Genomic DNA, 15,814 nt, shown 5'->3' on the forward strand with positions numbered 1-15,814 from the left:
AGCCACCAACCACCACAGCCGTCTCCCTCTGACGGCCCTCCGTCCTAATTGATTGTAATTGGCTTGGGAGGCTGGCGATATTATCCACACCAAAATATTTAGTTTTTTAACATGATCACCATGTATTAATGTGGGCATTTGATCTGAGCAAGCAGAACTTGTTTTGCCTTTTGAAGATGAGAATGAAGTTGTTCTCTCCAAAGATGAACAATCTCAATCTCCTTCTCTCTCTACTTCTCGATTCTTCCTCTTATGTTTCCAGGTACTTCTTCTGGAAGCACAGATTGTGGTCAAGGGTGTCTCTCCTTTGATTTGCACAGTGCTGTAAATAAACAGAAATATGCTTGCCTGGGAGCACAAACGGTGGTTTGGGCCTTTTTCATTTGTCACCTGTTGAGAGAGAAATCAATAACAGCGTTGGCAGGTTCCCACACCCCAGCTATGTTATCCTTCCCTCGTTGGCCTTTGCTGCTAGTGCTGCCTTCGAGCTCTCCACGAAACCTACGGCTGTAATTTGTCTGGCACTAAATGCCCAGGCGTGTGTGTGTGTGTGTGTGTGTGTGTGTGTGTGTGTGTGTGTGTGTGTGTGTGTGTAAGAGAGAGCGAGAAAGTGTGTGTGTACGTACAGTGGGGAGAACAAGTATTTGATACACTGCTGATTTTGCAGGTTTTCCTACTTACAAAGCATGTAGAGGTCTGTAATTGTTATCATAGGTACACACTTCAACTGTGAGAGACGGAATCTAAAACAAAAATCCAGAAAATCACATTGTATGATTTTTAAGTAATTAATTTGCATTTTATTGTGTACCTATGATAAAAATGACAGACCTCTACATGCTTTGTAAGTAGGAACCTGCAAAATCGGCAGTGTATCAAGTACTTGTTCTCCCCACTGTATATCAGTGTACAGACTGCAAATATGCTAGCCGGTAGGCCTGAAGTTGTCCCTCACACATAGACAGGATATCCTACTACTGTCATTACTGTAGTTTGTTCTTTAGTCATGAAGTCCTTGCACTGCATTAAGACGACATTATCACAAGCCCTGTGCTCTTTTAATCATTCATAGACCCACACACACACACACACACACACACACACACACACAGGGGCTGGCCAGCAGCTAGAGTGATTAAGTGTTTTAATGTTTCAGACTGAGGATATAACCAGTGTCTCTACGGGCACACACACACACTTGCACACTCACGCACACACACACACACGACAACCTGTCTCTGTTATCAAAAGAAAGGATAAAAGTCCTTTAGTATGAAGAAACCAGCCGGTATAAATAAATTAGCATTTGCTTTAGCACCTGGTGGCCCATCATGAAATATTTACTGTCCACTCCTGTCTAAAGCCACTTTAATGGCCGTTTGAGCAAAGTGACAAAAGACACTGAGAGAAACACAGAGGCCTCTCTCTCCACCTCACATGAATAGAGCCTAAGTTACACAGGCGGACAGTAAGGATATTAGCCCTTTTCACCTGCCGATCACATTCTAAAAAGGAATGCACTCACTGTACACTAAGTGGCATATTGTTATTATTTATATAAGGTAGACTGAGCCAAACACCCGCAAGATATCCACAAAAAGTAGGACACTGGAATTCATGCGCCGTCAAACATGATCCTTTTAATTTAACAATAGTGTCACCAATGACAGGTGTCACAACGCCCCAACAAAATACCACTACTGTACGTTAAGATTAACACCAAAAATTTGAAAACTGTCAGCCCTGCTCCAGTCCTCCAATCCCAATCAGGTACACTTTTTTTCTCCCTGATGACCTCTCAACGACTGTCATTCTGTCATGTGGGCCCGTCGTTGCCATCTTAATTACAGTTAATGGGACTTAATGAAATCACAGGATTCACTAATTAGCGCATTGAGGCCGTCTTTTGTTGACTGGTAGGGATTCGCTATAAGATGAAAGAGGGGATTTGGCGGCTAAAATGTTCGCTGGTTTGTATAACTCTCCCTAATCCCAGCACAATGGCACACCAGGAAATTTAAGAAAACCAAAGGCTGTAAATTGGAGCGATATACAGTGGGGAGAACAAGTATTTGATACACTGCCGATTTTGCAGGTTTTCCTACTTACAAAGCATTTAGAGGTCTGTAATTTTTATCATAGGTGCACTTCAACTGTGAGAGACGGAATCTAAAACAAAAATCCAGAAAATCACATTGTATGATTTTTAAGTAATTCATTTGCATTTTATTGCATGACATAAGTATTTGATCACCTACCAACCAGTAAGAATTCCGGCTCTCACAGACCTGTTAGTTTTTCTTTAAGAAGCCCTCCTGTTCTCCACTCATTACCTGTATTAACTGCACCTGTTTGAACTCGTTACCTGTATAAAAGACACCTGTCCACACACTCAATCAAACAGACTCCAACCTCTCCACAATGGCCAAGACCAGAGAGTAGGACAATAGACAAGCAGCTTGGTGAGAAGGCAACAACTGTTGGCGCAATTATTAGAAAATGGAAGAAGTTCAAGATGACGGTCAATCACCCTCGGTCTGGGGCTCCATGCAAGATCTCACCTCGTGGGGCATCAATGATCATAAGGAAGGTGAGGGATCAGCCCAGAACTACACGGCAGGACCTGGTCAATGACCTGAAGAGAGCTGGGACCACAGTCTCAAAGAAAACCATTAGTAACACACTACGCCGTCATGGATTAAAATCCTGCAGTGCACGCAAGGTCCCCCTACTCAAGCCAGCGCATGTCCAGGCCCGTCTGAAGTTTGCCAATGACCATCTGGATGATCCAGAGGAGGAATGGGAGAAGGTCATGTGGTCTGATGAGACAAAAATAGAGCTTTTTGGTCTAAACTCCACTCGCTGTGTTTGGAGGAAGAAGAAGGATGAGTACAACCCCAAGAACACCATCCCAACCGTGAAGCATGGAGGTGGAAACATCATTCTTTGGGGATGCTTTTCTGCAAAGGGGACAGGACGACTGCACCGTATTGAGGGGAGGATGGATGGGGCCATGTATCGCGACATCTTGGCCAACAACCTCCTTCCCTCAGTAAGAGCATTGAAGATGGGTCGTGGCTGGGTCTTCCAGCATGACAACGACCCGAAACACACAGTCAGGGCAACTAAGGAGTGGCTCCGTAAGAAGCATCTCAAGGTCCTGGAGTGGCCTAGCCAGTCTCCAGACCTGAACCCAATAGAAAATCTTTGGAGGGAGCTTAAAGTCCGTATTGCCCAGTGACAGCCCCGGAACCTGAAGGATCTGGAGAAGGTCTGTATGGAGGAGTGGGCCAATATCCCTGCTGCAGTGTGTGCAAACCTGGTCAAGACCTACAGGAAACGTATGATCTCTGTAATTGCAAACAAAGGTTTATGTACCAAATATTAAGTTCTGCTTTTCTGATGTATCAAATACTTATGTCATGCAATAAAATGCAAATGAATTACTTAAAAATCATACAATGTGATTTTCTGGATTTTTGTTTTATGTTCCGTCTCTCACAGTTGAAGTGTACCTATGATAAAAATTACAGACCTCTACATGCTTTGTAAGTAGGAAAACCTGCTAAATTGGCAGTGTATCAAATACTTGTTCTCCCCACTGTATGATTAATTGGGGATTATTTGTCATTTCATGGCACATTTGAGAAATTCTGATATTGTATATTGAAGAGCATTATCAACTGTCAATTAAGTGACGTAATATGTAGTACTACTGCATAGAACAATAACAATGATTAAGTATGACTCCCAATTTCTAGGCCTTTGACGTTTCTTTGAGATTCCTAGGCCTTGGTGACAGCAGTATTCTGGCTTGACAACGCAGGGTGCATTTCCATTCAATAGGCGAATATGCTCATTAACATGCATGTATTTTAAAGGTCCATGACATTAAGAAGGGTCTCCTTCAAAGTGTACCTTTTGTGTAGGAAGGTGATCTCAGCACTCTGAATCAAATTGTGCGTGCACGCTTGCCAGCTACTCAGTTGTTACATATATGTAGCAGTCTGTCTAGAGAAGAAAGGTGGCAAACACACTTAGTCAGGATCTCCATATCCCTTCAAAGAACAGGCGGGTTGGCTAAGGAGACAAGAAACTAATTTGAAAGTCAAGGAGAAAAATACAGGACAGGAGAGAAAAAATGAGGATTTTGATGAAAAACAGAGGATTTGAAGGAGTCTCCTCTTTTACTCCCTCCAGCATATTATGAGAGAGAGAGAGAGAGAGAGAGAGAGAGAGAGAGAGAGAGAGAGAGAGAGAGAGAGAGAGAGAGAGAGAGAGAGAGAGAGAGAGAGAGAGAGAGAGAGAGAGAGAGAGAGAGAGAGAGAGAGAGAGAGAGAGAGAGAGAGAGAGAGAGAGAGAGAGAGAGAGAGAGAGAGAGAGAGAGAGAGAGAGAGAGAGAGAGAGAGAGAGAGAGAGAGAGAGAGAGAGAGAGAGAGAGAGAGAGAGAGAGAGAGAGAGAGAGAGAGAGAGAGAGAGAGAGAGAGAGAGAGAGAGAGAGAGAGAGAGAGAGAGAGAGAGAGAGAGAGAGAGAGAGAGAGAGAGAGAGAGAGAGAGAGAGAGAGAGAGAGAGAGAATTTAATTGTGAATCATACCACACTGATATGCACAGACTGTCATACCTGGAGCCTTTTGCATTCCACAATAAGTGGCTGAAGAGGTAACACAGTGGAGTGAATTAAGAAAAACCATATGAGCTTTTGATCAATTCATTATCAAATGCCACCGTTCTTCTTTGGAGATGACGCATCTATTTTTATCACTTTGTTTTAACATGAAGGGAGTCGGTAGCATTGGAATTGATGTTGTTCATTACATGCTGGTTACCCTGTCAAAGGCTCAAAGAGATCAAAACGTATACACCACATACTGTGTAAGAACATGACTACTTGCTCACCATAATGAGAGTGCTCCCTGGCGATGGGATTGAGCCAGCCAGATTTGATTGTGAAACACCAGATGTTTTGCCATGATAGATTTCAATAAGACTGCAACCCTTCAAACTGATTGTATACATTTGGTAAAAGCAATGAGTCGGGACGCACACAAAAATACCTCTGTCATCTCGCATTTGGGGCATAAAGCCTTGTGAGGGACTGGATCATTGACAGGCTGGTGTTTGAAGGGCGGTCTGTCTGGCAGCGTTACATACATGTGGTGCTACAATGGCAGCCTAACCAGGGGCCAGTTGCTCCTTTAAATGGATTACTGTCAGTCACGTTAGCGCTCGCGCTAATGTGTCGAATCTGCCGTACCAGGGCTAGGACACACACCACCCCGCACTCACACACAAGCACACACGCATATAGACAGACACACACACACACACAAACCCCCTCCACATTCCTCCTCCTCACCCCCTGTGCCAAGACAATCGTTTACCCAGCGCTTTGGAGCCAGCAACACTCCGGAGGGAGAGAGAGAGTGGGAGGGAGGGGGAGAGAGAGGGATTTGGAGGGAGGGAGGGAGAGGGAGGGAGAGAGAGAGAGAGGGGGGGGAGAGGGATTTGGAGGGAGAGGGAAGGGGAGAGAGAGGGGGAGAGAAGGAGGAAGGGGAGAGGGGAGGAGGAGGAGGGGAGTGGGAGGGGGAGAAAGAGGGGAGAGAAGGGAGGGGGAGGGAGGGGAGGAGGAAGGGGGGAGAGAGAGGGAGAGAAGGGAGGGGGGAGGGGGGAGAGAGAAGGGAGGGAGAGAGAAGGGAGGGGGAGAGGGGGGAGAGGGATTTGGAGGGAGAGGGAGAGAGAGGGGAAGGGGGAGAGAGAAGGGAGGGGAGAGGGAGAGAGAGGGGGGAGGAGGGGAAGGGGAGAGGGAGGGAGGGAGGGGAGAGGGGGAGGGAGGGGGAGAGAGAGGGAGGGAGGGGGGAGAGAGAGGGGGGGAGAGAGAGAGGGGGGAGAGAGGGAGGGATGAGGGGAGAGGGGGAGAGAGAGGGAGGGAGAGGGGGAGAGAGAGGGAGGGGGAGGGAGAGGGGGAGGGAGGGATGTGGAGAGAGAGGGGGAGATAGAGAGGGGGAGGGAGGGATGTGGAGAGAGGTGGGAGAGAGAGGGGGAGATAGAGAGAGGGAGGGGAGAGGGAGGGATGAGGGGAGGGAGGGATGAGGAGGGAGAGAGGGTTAGGAGAGGGAGAGGGGGGGAGAGGGAGGGATGAGGGGAGGGAGGGATGAGGAGGGAGAGGGATGGGAGAGGGAGAGGGGGAGAGAGGGAGGGGGATGGGGAGGGGAAGGGGGGAGGGATGAGGGAGAGTGGGCAGGGGAAGGGGGAGGGATGAGGGAGAGTGAGGGGGGAAGGAGAGGGGAGAGTGGGGGGTGAGAGGGAGGGGGATGGAGGGTGAGAGGGAGGGAGGGAGAGAGAAGGAGGAAGGGAGGAGGAGAGGAAGGGAGGGAAGGGAGGAGGAGAGGAATGGGAGGGAAGGGGGGAGGGGGAGGGAGAGTGAGGGGGAAAGGAGAGGGGAGAGTGAGGGGGAGAGAGAGAGGGGGATGGAGGGGAGAGAGAGAGGGGGGGTGGAGGGGAGAGAGAGAGGGGGAGAGTGAGAGGGAGGGGGGATGGAAGGGGAGAGTGAGAGGGAGGGGGGGTGGAAGGGGGAGAGAAGGAGGAAGGGAGGAGGAGGGGAGAGGGAGGGGGGAAGGAGAGGGGAGAGTGAGGGGGGAGAGAGAGGGGGAGAGTGAGAGGTAGGGAGAGGGGGATGGAGGGGAGTGAGAGGTAGGGAGAGGGGGATGGAGGGGATAGAGGGAGGGAGGGAGGGATGTGGAGAGGGGGGAGGGAGGGAGGGATGTGGAGAGAGGGGAGAGAGAGGGGGAGAGATTGAGAGGTAGGGAGAGAGGGGGGATGGGGGGATAGAGGGGGGAGAGGGGAGAGAGGGAGGGAGAGAGAAGAGGGAGGGATGTGGAGAGAGGGGGGAGGGATGTGGAGAGAGGGGGAGAGGGGGAGAGGGGGAGGGAGGGATGTGGAGAGAGAGGGGGAGAGGGAGGTAGAGAGAAGGGGGGGGAAGGGATGTGGAGAGAGAGGGGGAGAGGGAGGTAGAGAGAAGGAGGGAGGGAGAGGGATGTGGGGAGAGGGAGGGAGAAAGAGAGAGGGGGATGGAGGGGGAGAGGGGGGATGGAGGGAGGGATGTGGAGGGAGGGAGGGAGGGGTGGGAGAGGGAGGGAGAGAGGGTGGGATGTGGAGAGAAGGAGAGGAGGGGGGAGGGGGAGAGAAGGGGGGGAGGGGGAGAGAGGGGGAGGGAGAGAGAGGGGGGAGGGAGGGAGAGGGAGAGAGATGGGAGGGAGAGGGAGAGAGAGACCCTTTCTGTCATGATTGATTAAATATGTTCCTATATGTTTGCTTTGGCAATGTATGTGGTTACATTTTCCATGAATTTAAGAGAGGGAGGGAACAAGAGAAAGAGAAACAAATGGAATACTCTCCTCTATTGCTGGCCCAGATCCCTTGTTTCTCTCATTTCATGTTCATGTGGTCCTCTGTAGCTCAATTGGTAGAGCACGGCGCTTGTAACGCCAGGGTAGTGGGTTCGATCCCCGGGACCACCCATGCAAAAATGTATGCACACATGACTGTAAGTCGCTTTGGATAAAAGCGTCTGCTAAATGGCATATTATATATTATTATTATTCTTCTTCTCTCACCATCCCCCCGGGGGAGGTATCACATTACCAATTGTCCTTCTGCTCTATCCATCCCCCCAGGGGAGGTATCACATGATCACTTGTCCTTCTGCTCTATCCATCCCCCCAGGGGAGGTATCACATGATCACTTGTCCTTCTGCTCTATCCATCCCCCCAGGGGAGGTATCACATGATCACTTGTCCTTCTGCTCTATCCATCCCCCCAGGGGAGGTATCACATGATCACTTGTACTTCTGTTCTATCCATCCCCCCAGGGGAGGTATCACATTACCAATTGTCCTTCTGTTCTATCCATCCCCCCAGAGGAGGTATCACATTACCACTTCTCCTCTCTCATGAAGGTAACCCCTTTTTTTTATAAATTCACAGAGGAAGAGGGTATTGTCCTCCTAGTGTTTTGTGTGGCGCGGTGTTGTGACAAAGAAAGTTGTACGCGGACAGGACATTTCGTCAGCCGTTGATTGTCAAGGAAATAACTGTCGGTCTCACGGTAATTTACCGTAATTAACATAAACACATTTAGCATCTCCTATTGTCTAGCATACTCTGAGTTGTCCTTATGTTAGGTCCTGATGTGGCTATGCCAAATGGCTGTGGGCTACACTAGTTAATTTAGCAGACTTAGAATTCCGTGGCATTATTTTATATTATTTGAAAGTATGAAGAATACAATTGAACAAAGCTAAATAAAATATAAATATTTTCTCCAAACAATTTGAGGGAGTGCGCACATGCGGCTGTTCTGTGTTGAGCGGTTAACAAAGAAATAGGTACTCCTAAATGCATAATTTAGAGTTATTAATGTAACTTTAGTTGTTCTACAAACGTTGGGCTATCTGTTTTTTATTTTTAATACATTGTAAGGCTGCATGATGAGACTCTAATGTTGATCTGAAAAAAGTTGCGCAGGCTGTACACACTCCAATAGTCTCGCATTCACAGTTTGACAAGCACTTCTTTAATGCCTCGAATTTCACAGCGGCATCCTCTTTGTGGCCGTAATGCACCCTAAAAAATCCATGCTTTTTGCTGCCCGGAGTGCTGCGTTGTGCCCTTCTCCCTGAGTGTGCTGCGCAATCCGAAGCTACTCTCACTCACATGCCTCTCCATCATGTGATTGGGTCTTTCTCACAGGCTACAAGTGAAGACAGACACATCGGGGAATCAACTGCATGCGTCATTATCCAATTCCGAGGAGCGTATTGAAGATATTGGAAGAACTGTCCACATTTACTTTTCGTCAGCCAACAAGATGAGTAGGCCTAACGAACAGCAAAAGTACTACCCTATGTCAATCTACTATCCCCCATAGTACAAAAATCGACCTATTCTGTGCAGAAATAGATATTCCAAACACAGTCTGGGACAGTTGTGGGATGCAATAGATCCAAAATTAATATAACCACTAGCATTAAAAAACATGTTTTATGCAATGTGGCTGACGCAACAGATCAGAACGTTTAGCTTAAAATGTTGGCTATTTCTTTACATTATAAGTGCAGAAATGCGCACATGGTAGTAGGCTATAAGCTCAAATGTTCCATTAGCAGAAAACACCATTATCAAAAGTGACCGCAAATGCAATTATGCATGTAATGCTTTTATTATAAAGGTGCATTTTTATGGTGAAAATTATCTTCCCCAAACATGAAACTCACATGCTGCTTATGTATGCCTGTTAGGCTCTACACCCCTTGTAAAGCGGTTTAATGTGCTTAATTTTAAGAAGTTATTTTGCCACTTTATTTGTGATACAAACCTTATTAAAACATATAGGCCTATGAGCTAGGCTACATGAGGTGTGCAACTATGATGCGAAAAAGTCGCAAAAAAAAGGCTTTGTTTCTTATGCTGGGCATTATTTACAGGTGATAATATATAATTCACAACAAGTGATAGGCTAATATTGTCACCCAACAGACTATTCTTGATTTAATCTTGTCTTCACATATACTAAATAATATATGAGTGAAATTTGTTTTGATTTAGAATGGACCATTATCATGCACCTGTATCGAAACAGGGGCAGCGGGAAAAAATACATGTCATCTATGCACTTAAATGGAGGATGCTTTTCCCCGTGGTTTATTTTCATGCCAGCCAGGTAGGCTATACTCCTGTTGTAAATATAAGCAATGTGCTTAATATTAGGAAAGTTGAGAAATGGGATCCTAGTCTTTTTATTAGCGGTTTTCTGCCGCAATTGCATAGCCTATAGAAATGTTGCGCAACATGAGCTCATGGGCTCAAACAATGTGTAGGATTAGATTTTCGAATACATTTGCATTGATGTCACAGTGATTAGAGGAACAATAGAGTGCTGAGTACCAGGCAGTTAGCAAGTTTGGTAGGCTACTAACGACCAGCAGCGGCATCAGAGCTTGGAGAAGCCTAATTACCGTGACTAAACGGTCATGTGGAATTTGACTGCCTTCATGACTCGTAACAGCCGGTGTGGCGGTAATACGTCACCACAACAGCCCTAATTGTGACAATGGCAAGCAGGGGCCTCTGGGGGCCTCCACACCCCTGTGTCCCCACAGAACTCTCAATGTGTCAGCCTATCAGGCATAATGGCTGGTGTGGTGTAACCCTGGAGAGTGATACACGAGGGCTGAGCCCGGGTGTGAACTCAAGGGCCTCTGCCTCTGAAAACAAGGCTGTTGTTTCTGGGAGAGTTGGTTGAATGCCATGTGAGGATGCTCAGTCTCCCATGTCAGAGAAACTCCCCCCTTCCCCTATCCTCCCTCCTAAGAGGTCCAGTTCCTTCTGAACTGAATGTGTTTGCGTCAGGGGGCCTATACGTTCCCTGTCTCCCCACCATCTCCCCTTATCAGCTCATCTCCAACCCTCCTCTCTTCCCACCCTTTCCTATAACTCTGTCATACCTCCCTGGTCCAGGCTCCATCCACAGTGGGAGCCTCCTCAGCAAGTTTCCCTGAGATTTAAGTGACATTTAATCTGTGCAGCTTGGCCTCATTTGTGTAGACCTGGTCCTACTTTATGGAGGTGCCGATAAATAAGGGAGCAGGGAGACAGGTGGAGGCTACAGGGGGAGGAGTGCTGTCGATGCAGGCCTCAGGAGATGGGGCCATGCAGTCCCTCTATCCCTAAATCAGTCACAGAGTGGAGGGGCCAGTACTGGACTACTGCCTGAGGGGAGAGTTGGAGATAACTGAAAGGATAGTTTGGGAGGATCAATAGGGGTGGTGTCGCTGAGTTGAGACTAGCAAGGGAAAAAATAATGCAAAGTTAATTAGACCTCACTAGTCTCCTCCCTCTCTTCTTGCCTTTCCCTCCCTCATTCTGTTTTTTATTCTGTTCATTGTCTCCTCTCAAAGTCCCGGGTCACCATTGAGTCCATGCCAACGAGGAGGCTGTGTGTAATTGGTCTAGCGTCACGTGGGGCGCCACTCTGAAACGGAGCTGGCAGCGCGGCACAAGGAGCCCTAATTGGTGTCAGCTGAGGTTGCCCGACTGAAACAGGAACAAGTGTTTAGCTTTGTTGCCTCTACTGCCTCTCTCTCTACCTCCCTTCTCTCCCTTTCTGTCTACCTCACTTCTCTTTCTCTCTCTCTCTCTATCTCACTTCTCTTTCTCTCTCTCTCTCTCTCCTTCTCTACCTCCCCTCTTTTTTTTCTCACCACCTCCCTTCTCTCTCTCTCACCACCTCCCTTCTCTCTCTCTCTCTCTCTCACCACCTCCTCTGTCTCTCTCTCACCACCTCCATTTTCTCTCTCTCTCTCTCTCTCTCTCACCACCTCCCTTCTCTCTCTCTCTCACCAGGTGGTTGGTCTGAGTCGTTGGCTGTGGAATGTTTTCTCACCTTTCGTCTCTAAAAGCACACTGTCCCACTTATCTCCCTGCCTTTATAATGACTATGACCATGTTTACAGTCGCTTAGCTGTCTCTCTGCTGTGTTATGCTCCAATCGCTTCCTGGCTAAGTAGAACTAGTTCTCCATAGGCGTTTGTTCTTGGCTGAGTCTGCAATGGATGACTGTTGGGTCTCTAGGCCATGTAGAGGGCTAGCACCTATCAAAACAAATCACATTTTATTTGTCACATTCGCCGAATACAACAGGTGTAGACGTTACAGTGAAATGCTTACTTACAAGCCCTTAACCAACAATGCAGTTTTAAGAAAGAATACCTATAAAAAATTTTATAAAAAATAAAGAGCAGCAAACCTCCCTGCCTTTCCTGGACCTGTGTCAGCCACTAAAGACCGTCCCCCTTCCCAACCTCATTTGAATTCCTCTCAAAGATTTTTCTCTTTTCCCTGGGTAGCTACGGAGTGGCAAGTTAATAGCCTCACTTCTCTTTCTCTCTTTAAGTATCCTCATTGATTGTTGTGGATTGAATGTAGGAGAGTTAATTGAACGCTAAATAGCACTAGAACTACAAAAGTCAAAGAAAAAACAACAGTAGTCTGGCCATGATGTGATAGTTTTCAGGTGGTGTCTAAGCAGTTCCATCGCTCGCGGTAAAGCTAAGGCCAGAGGAGACTGAGGCCGATATTAAGCCCGCAGTGAGATCATGGAGACAGTTTTGCCATCAGCACTTTCCATCTTGGCTGAAGGAAAAATAAATGGTTATACTCATCTGCCAACGCCTTGCTTTAAATATGCAGCACTCCAATATATATTTTTTTCTTTGATAATCCTGATGGTTGTCCAATAAAGTCTGATATTTTAGCTGGGAAGAAGGAATAGATGAGTGGCAGCCATTTTATCCTGTATTGATGCACATTTCTCATGATTTTCTACCAAATCTCTGGACATTTACCAGTGCCCTGGGGGCACCGGGAGAGAAAAATATTTAATTAAGTGGGATTGTTTTTCTCAAAATGATATCTAGACTTTGCAGGTAGCCTTGGAGCAGCCATTTGTGCTGGGTTTTGTATTATTTATTGAAGATGCATCGTTCTTCTCCGGTTCTAGCCCCCGAGCGTCTGTTTTTCTCTGTTCACTGGCTGTGCCCAAAAAGCAGACACATTTTTCACCCCGGTAATTTGCAGAGAAAATATCAACTTTTGACCTGTTGTCTGGCGGTAAACAGAATAGTGCTTTATCATAGCATTATCATAAATAAGCTTTTACTGCAACCGCTGTTTATCGGTTTATGCTGCTTGTTTCATTCAGACATATAGGCATTATTTCCCTCGTTGGCATAATAGTACAAATGTAGGTTTCACTTATTATTTGTTGCTATTTCTTAGTCTGGATTTTCTTCTGAAGGGCTCAATTAGTTCCTATACTTTTTGCCTGATTGAACCAGACTGAATGCTACCCTCACCGCATAGCGTTCGGTGTGGTTTAGTCAGGCTATAATGTACTGTACCTTCACAGGGGGATCTCTTGGTTAGACCTATAATGGGTAAGAACAATGGGAGGCATCTGTCCCAGAGGCACAGTCACCTGGGATACCTGGTGGAGGGAGGGATAAATCACTGCGGTGACAGCCTCTTAAAGTAATGGCTGTCCTTTAAGGAGGCCCTAAATCTGTGACTTAATGTTCTCCTCACCTCCTCCTCTTCTCCCACTCTCCCACCTAGCTGCCCTCCTCTTCTCTCTCTTCTTCCTCCTTTCTCTTCTTCTTCATCATACTCATCCTCCACTCTCTCCACTCCTCTTCTTTTCCCTCCCTCTGTCTCTGTCCTGCCCTTTGTTCTGTACAGGGTTCCTAATTAGCCCTCTTATTTCTCGCCGGCCTCTCTTCACCATAATTAATATTTTATTACATAGATTTTATCGTTAAATAGCGCTGCACCACGAGGGTTCGGAGTGCTCCAGAGAAAATCAGAAGGGAACTTATTGATGCTGGGGAAGTTATGTAAAGAGCTATACAGCTCAAAGAGCGGATGCGACTAGCGTATTCACAGGGACTTGCCCCAGCCACGTCGCGGACACCGACGTCTTGCTTCCGGACAAGCTAAACACCTTCTTCGCCCGCTTTGGGGATAATACACCGGCGCGGCCCGCTACCAAGGACTGTGGGCTCTCCTTCTCCCGTGGCCGACGTAAGACATTTAAGCGTGTTAACCCTCGCAAGGCTGCCGGCCCAGATGGCATCCCTAGCCGCGTCCTCAGAGCATGCGCAGACCAGCTGGCTGGTGTATTTACGGACATATTCAATCTCTCCCTATCCCAGTCTGCTGTCCCCACATGCTTCAAGATGGCCACCATTGTCCCTGTACCCAAGAAAGCAAAGGTAACTGAACTAAATGACTGTCGCCCCGTAGCACTCACTTCTGTCATCATGAAGTGCTTTGAGAGTCTACCTTACCTGCCACCCTAGACCCACTTCAATTTGATTACCACCCCAATAGATCCACAGACGATGCAATCTCCATCACACTGCACAATGCCTTATCCCATCTGAACAAGAGGAATACCTATGTAAGAATGCTGTTCATTGACTATAGCTCAGCATTCAACACCATAGTACCCTCCAAGCTCATCATTAAGCTCGAGTCCCTGGGTCTGAACACTGCCACTTCGCTGATCCTCAACACTGGGTCCCCACAAGGGTGCATGCTCAGTCCCCTCCTGTACTCCCTGTTCACCCATGACTGCGTGGCCAAGCATTCCTCCAACTCAATCATCAAGTTTGCAGACGACACAACAGTAGTCGGTTTGATTACAAACAATGACAAGACAGCCTACAGGGAGGAGGTGAGGGCTCTGGGAGTGTGGTGCTTGGAAAATAACCGCTCACTCAACATCAACAAAACAAAGGAGATGATCGTGGACTTCAGGAAATAGCAGAGGGAACATCCCCCTGCGGTCTGCCCAACGCATCACCGGAGGCAAACTACCAGCCCTCCAGGACACCTACAGCACTCGATGTCACAGGAAGGCCAAAAAGATAATCAAGGACAACAACCACCCGAGCCACTGCCTGTTCACCCCGCTATCATCCAGAAGGCGAGGTCAGTACAGGTGCATCAAAGCTGGAACCGAGAGACTGAAAAGCAACTTCTATTTCAAGGCCATCAGACTGTTAAATAGACGACACTAGCACATTAGAGGCTGCTGCCTATATACAGTGGGGGAAAAAAGTATTTAGTCAGCCACCAATTGTGCAAGTTCTCCCACTTAAAAAGATGAGAGAGGCCTGTAATTTTCATCATAGGTACACGTCAACTATGACAGACAAAATGAGATGTTTTTCTTCCAGAAAATCACATTGTAGGATTTTTTATGAATTTATTTGCAAATTATGGTGGAAAATAAGTATTTGGTCAATAACAAACGTTTCTCAATACTTTTATATACCCTTTGTTGGCAATGACACAGGTCAAAGGTTTTCTGTAAGTCTTCAAGGTTTTCACACACTGTTGCTGGTATTTTGGCCCATTCCTCCATGCAGATCTCCTCTAGAACAGTGATGTTTTGGGGCTGTCGCTGGGCAACACGGACTTTCAACTCCCTCCAAAGATGTTCTATGGGGTTGAGATCTGGAGACTGGCTAGGCCACTCCAGGACCTTGAAATGCTTCTTACGAAGCCACTCCTTCGTTGCCCGGGCGGTGTGTTTGGGATCATTGTCATGCTGAAAGACCCAGCCACGTTTCATCTTCAATGCCCTTGCTGATGGAAGGAGGTTTTCACTCAAAATCTCACGATACATGGCCCCATTCATTCTTTCCTTTACACGGATCAGTCGTCCTGGTCCCTTTGCAGAAAAACAGCCCCAAAGCATGATGTTTCCACCCCCATGCTTCACAGTAGGTATGGTGTTCTTTGGATGGAACTCAGCATTCTTTGTCCTCCAAACACGACGAGTTGAGTTTTTACCAAAAAGTTATATTTTGGTTTCATCTGACCATATGACATTCACCCAATCCTCTTCTGGATCATCCAAATGCAAACTTCAGACGGGCCTGGACATGTACTGGCTTAAGCAGGGGGACACGTCTGGCACTGCAGGATTTGAGTCCCTGGCGGCGTAGTGTGTTACTGATGGTAGGCTTTGTTACTTTGGTCCCAGCTCTCTGCAGGTCATTCACTAGGTCCCCCGTGTGGTTCTGGGATTTTTGCTCACCGTTCTTGTGATCATTTTGACCCCACGAGGTGAGATCTTGCGTGGAGCCCCAGATCGAGGGAGATTATCAGTGGTCTTGTATGTCTTCCATTTCCTAATAATTGCTCCCACAGTTGATTTCTTCAAACCAAGCTGCTTACCTATTGCAGAT

General features: G+C 47.2%; 1 protein-coding gene across 14 annotated transcripts in view; it reads left to right on the forward strand.

Moving 5' to 3' along the window:
• ptprma (protein tyrosine phosphatase receptor type Ma) overlaps positions 1 to 15,814 on the forward strand; it is a 260,636-nt gene that overhangs the window by 156,716 nt on the left and 88,106 nt on the right. The gene's annotated exons all lie outside the window — the stretch shown is intronic.

The sequence above is a fragment of the Coregonus clupeaformis genome, chromosome 7 (assembly GCF_020615455.1).
Source record: "Coregonus clupeaformis isolate EN_2021a chromosome 7, ASM2061545v1, whole genome shotgun sequence".
NCBI lineage: Eukaryota > Metazoa > Chordata > Actinopteri > Salmoniformes > Salmonidae > Coregonus > Coregonus clupeaformis.